The 5,328-nt window shown below is 33.9% G+C and overlaps 1 long non-coding RNA gene across 1 annotated transcript; it reads right to left on the bottom strand.

The window, feature by feature from the left end:
- Window positions 1-1,093: 1,093 nt before the first annotated feature.
- Window positions 1,094-1,553, bottom strand: LOC107738662 (uncharacterized). The gene is made up of 3 exons (XR_001639913.1): window positions 1,503-1,553; window positions 1,253-1,310; window positions 1,094-1,151 (listed from the first exon to the last, which is right to left on the bottom strand). It is a non-coding gene; the product is annotated as an uncharacterized LOC107738662 (long non-coding RNA).
- Window positions 1,554-5,328: the final 3,775 nt, after the last annotated feature.

The following is a 5,328-nucleotide window of genomic DNA, read 5'->3' as shown; positions in this document are numbered from 1 at the left end:
CAGCACAGGCCTCGGGTTCCTTTTTAACAGCATCTTCTGTGATCTCGCTCCTCTGTGTGGCCCAAGTGTGTGTGTGTTTCCTTTATCAAATACATATGTGACAGTCTCCACACTCTGTCTCTATGAAATGGAGGCCTGAAGGGTCGGACTCTTTAATCTGTCTTTTCTCAGAGAAGGGTTTTCACTCCTTTTGAGTGTGAATGACTCGGGTCAGACCAATCATACAAAATCCATCCTATCCCAGAGAACGCTGAACTTTCATTTCTTTATTTTTTTTTGTTTTTAGTGTTTACTGTTTTTAAAGGAACAGTACTATCTTTGCTGGTCTATTTATAGTTGTACTACAGTTTGCAGTTGATTTTCTATGTAAACTCTTTATTTTTTTTTGTTTTTAGAGTTTACTTTTTTTAAAGGAACAGTACTATCTTTGCTGGTCTATTTATAGTTGTACTACAGTTTGCAGTTGATTTTCTATGTAAACATGCGCTGGACTATGTAAGCTTGTTTCCGCCATGGTAGGTAATTGCAACTTTGTGTGTGTGATATATATATATATACACACACACACATACATACACACGAAAAATTTTTGTATATAAGAAATGTATAAGAGATAAACCCAGTATTGCGATATATAAACTCATAATTCTGACTTACTTGCAAATCTGAGTCTACATTTCACAATTCTGTTTTCGCCATAAAATAATAAAAAAGCTAATTGTGAATTTTTGTTTCACAATTCTGACTTGATCACAATTGCATGTTTCTCACAATTTATATATTGCAGCTTGCGAGTTGAAAATTCACAAGTTAACAGAAAGTCAAACTCAGAATTATGAGAAAAAAAAGTCTGAAATATGAGATTAAAAGACCCCATTAGATTTTATATTATAAGTTTTTTCTAAATCTCATGCCGGAAACAAGCTTCCATACTAGACAGGCTCCTCTTGTTATAAAAACGCAGCATTCAAGGTAAAAGTCCACTTTCAAAAACAAGATGTGGCAAGAGACGAGCGTAGTGGTCAAACACGCGTTTATATAAAACAAATAATGAGTGACTGAATCATTCATTCAACAGACTTGTTCAAAACTGATTTAAACACTGATTCATTCAGGAACATCGCTATGAAGTGTTGCTCGTTTCTGCATGCCTTCATTTGGAACCATTTTGGTTGGTGAATCAAAAAGACACAAAAGTAACTGATATTAGTTATGTCCAAAATAGGTTACTTAATATTAATTTCTTGTTTACCTTTGGTCTGAATGACATTTTTTTTTTAAAGATCTCACATATTTAGGCTTTGCATTTCCTGATGAAGAAAGAAATTCATCAAAAGCCATTTGAATTAAATCATTTCACTAATAATGTTCATCTCTGGATGTGAAATCAAATATGACATAATATCAGTTACGACATACCTACACAATGTACAACAACAAAGAAAAACAGTTTAATTAAGAAGAAATCACAAATGTCAAATGTTATAATATGTAAAACTCACCCAATTTTCTTTTCCTTAACGTCAATATAATTGAATTCAGGGATTCCATTTATGTTTTTTTTATTGGTTTTATTTTATTGGTTTTTGTTAAATGTGAGCCAAAATCATCACAATTAAAAGAACCAAAGACTTAAACTACTTCAGTCTGTGTGCATTGAATTTATTTAATACACGAGTTTCACAATTTGAGTTGAATTACTGAAATAAATGAACTTTTCCACGACATTCTAATTTATTGAGATGCACCTGTACATCATTAAAAACAATAATAATAGCGGTTCCTTTAACGATTCTCACACGTGTTTTTTTTCCGGCGATGTGGACAGAACACCACACTAGTCTGACAGATTTTCATGTGCTATTTATTCAGTGTTGTCACAACATTGCTACTGAAACTACAGAGTGAAACAGACATCGCGTCCAGTGAAATTTGATTCCAGAGCAATTTTTAGGAGCTGGTTATTTTTAGTCAAACATAAGTATGCAGCATGCGTAGTATTGCCTTGTCCAAATACCCATAGTTGCGGTCTTGGCTACTTGAGAGCGCGTGTGCGCGACAGGAAGTAAAGGTGCGTTCAAGTCATGTCGGATAGATCGTATTTACGAGTTGAACGCACATGAACGCCACCACAAGCAAGTTAAATATTAATATAATAATTAGATATTACATATAATTTGCTAGAAAAACAGTGTTTTTACGTTTTTTCAAGTGGTCAAGTGCAAAGACCGCAAGTGTGGGTATTTGGACAAGGCATATGACTCCCAAACAAATGATTCCTATGAGCCGGCTCTTTTTAGTGAACCATAAGCATACAGCGCGGCCAGTGTAGTCTGATTTCCGAACGAATCATTCACTTCAATGAGTCAGTGCGATCAGTCTAATTACAGAATAAATGACTCTCATGAGCCAGTTTTGTTTAGCGAGTTAACAGTATAGGCCTAAAGCCTAACCAGTGTAGTCTGATTCCCGATTTGGACGCGACAATGCAACCGTTGCAAATCATTTGAATTTTGTGTCAGTATGTCATAAATAGAACGAGGCAGCAGTTTACTGTCAGGGATTTGTCATGTGGTTCTGAGTTTACATCGCATAATTCTGACCTTTTTCTCACAAATTGGAATTCAGAATCGCTCAGAATTCTGAGGAAAAAATTCTAAATTTGGAGATGTTAACTTGGAATTCTGAGCAGTCCAGATTGTGAGATATAGCCTAACTCAAGAAAAAAAGTAGCAATTTGTCACAATTCGCAAAATATAAAATGTAAAAACTCGGAATTGCAAGAAAAAAAGTCTGAAATATTGGGAGTTTATCTCTCCCAATTGTGAATTTATATCTCACATTTCTGACTTTTTTTTCAGAGTTTTTATCTCGCATTTTATATCTATTGCGAGAAAAAAGTCTGAATTGTATAATAAAAAGTTGCAAGTATATTTTTTATTCCATACCGGAAATGGTCTTCCATACACTTTCTTCATTTGACATACAGTATATGTAAAAAAATGAACATTATGAGTTCTGTCATTAATACCTTATAAAATTAAGTATATGATATGTGATAACACTTTTTTGTTCATTTAGTATTATTTTATATAGGATAATTAATGAATTGCATTTATGCTACTTCTAAAGGACTGTGTTAAAAAGTGTAAGAATTGTTTTAAATGTATTGTTTTTGTTTTTAATTTAATTATCTATAATATTTTACCAGGGAATTCATCCCATTAGCCATCAGACGATGTGAGCAGTAAGAACACCCACTATGACCAATAAATATAGAGACTGACAACATCCAACGATAAAATCACAATCTGCATGAACGACCTATAAGGATCCCATCATGGTAAGGAATATCATACTTCTGATCTGGCAACATCTGAACGTGAGATAAAAATACGCGACTCTCAAAAGCAGGTCATCTGAGTGATACAGCCCTTTCAGGTGACGAGTCGATTTGGTTTGAGATAACCATCTTTTCCAACACAGGCCACGTTTGTTTGTGCAGCAGGTCAGGATAATATATCAAAATGCTCTCCTGCATCAAATCACTTTGAATTAAAGTAAAGATATAAGTGCAATTAAAATGACAAAGCTCCACCTGAAACAACATAATCTATGTCTTCATCTTAGCTGTGGTCAGCATTATCCATCTTTCAGAGCAGATTTTCTCTCTCACAGCTGCCTGCATAACCACACCTAACGGCAAAGCTGGTAAGTCATTTTGTGAGCATAAAAATCAATATGTTTGGATCAATATAGTTGGAATGAAGGAACACAGGATAGATATTATGAGAGAGAGAGGGAGAGTAAATGTGATTTCAGCACAACTGTACAGTGAGAATCTGTTTCTGTAGCTTTACTCTCCTCACCGCTCTTTATGTGGGTTTAAATCACTAAGTGCTAAAAATAAGCCATAATAATGGACACTTGTTATTTACATGATTTCATCTCAGTGTTTTATAGATGAAGTGTTAAATTACTTTCTCCTATTCCAGCTTAATATGCCGAGAAAGTCATTTGTATGCTTATTCTACTAAAAAAGTGAAAACACTGACTCAGTGGCACTAACAAAACAATGCTAATTTGTTTAATTCTGATCAAGGGTGCATTTCCTAAAAGCATTGTTAGCCAACTATGGTTGCAAGTTGCATCGTTGTCAACATAGTTCAACAATTCGGTGTTTTCCGAAACCATAGTTCAACAGAACAAGCATCGCAAACTTACGTGTTTGGGACTACAGCTCTCGACCTGTGTTTAGAAGCATAGTTTCTTAAATAAATTATGCTCTTGGGCACAATAAGCAAGCTAACTTGTAGGACAATCCATATCTTTAAATCTATTTAAATATATATATATACATTTCAATCAATATATTTGAACTTTTCCTCAAAATGTGCCATTTTTGAAGAGTGTGTACATAAGCGCGTACTTCATTAATAACCGCCCTATATTGTTGACAGTGCTGGGTAGTAACTGATTACATGTAATCTGGATTACATAATCAGACTTCAAAAATTAAATACTTGTAATTAGATTATATATACATTTTTTAAATACTTGTAATCGGACTATAGTTATTTTTTTACTGGTTACATGATTACATATTATTCAAAAAATAGCAATAAATGTATCATTATTCAGAAATTATTTCATTAAACTCATAAAACCCCCTGCTTCCCTTCCTTCACGAACCCTAGTTTGGGGAAACCTTGACGTAATGTAATGTTTAATGCACTTCATGTTGTTAATAATATCGAATGGAATATATTTTCTTTCTTTTTGTATTTTTATATCATTATGGTTCAAGATTATTCTATTTAAATCAATGTGATGAATGTGTTAAGTCAAAAGTAATCTAAAATAATCTGATTATACCTAAATTGTGTAATGTAATGGATTACGTTACTGACTACAATTTAGGTTATGTAATTTGGAATCAGTAACAGACTACAATTGGCAAGTAATCTACCAGGCACTGCTTGTTGAACCAACGTGGTTCAAACGACGGAGGTGCAACCATGCTTGGGAAACAGTCATGATTAGCTTGTTAGTTTCTACAATGATGCATCGTAAATTATGTTGTATGGGAAATGCACCCCAGTTTAACACAGCAAGACTGCCTCAACCAATGGAGTGAGTTTGGGGCGGGACTATCTGTTTGACCACCAATGGCAGATGGAGAAACATTCAGGAACCTGTTTGAACCAAGAAGTCAAGGTTTGGTTAATTAGATTTGCTGATTAGCATGCTGTAACTATACCATTTGCTTAAAAAAAAAGCTTCTTTATCCATTGAAGATTGATTAGTTACTTGAAATCTATGGTTTAA

Source organism: Sinocyclocheilus rhinocerous, unplaced genomic scaffold (assembly GCF_001515625.1).
Source record: "Sinocyclocheilus rhinocerous isolate Xijiao unplaced genomic scaffold, SAMN03320098_v1.1 scaffold2149, whole genome shotgun sequence".
Lineage (NCBI taxonomy): Eukaryota > Metazoa > Chordata > Actinopteri > Cypriniformes > Cyprinidae > Sinocyclocheilus > Sinocyclocheilus rhinocerous.
This window is presented reverse-complemented; position numbering and strand designations above follow the sequence as displayed.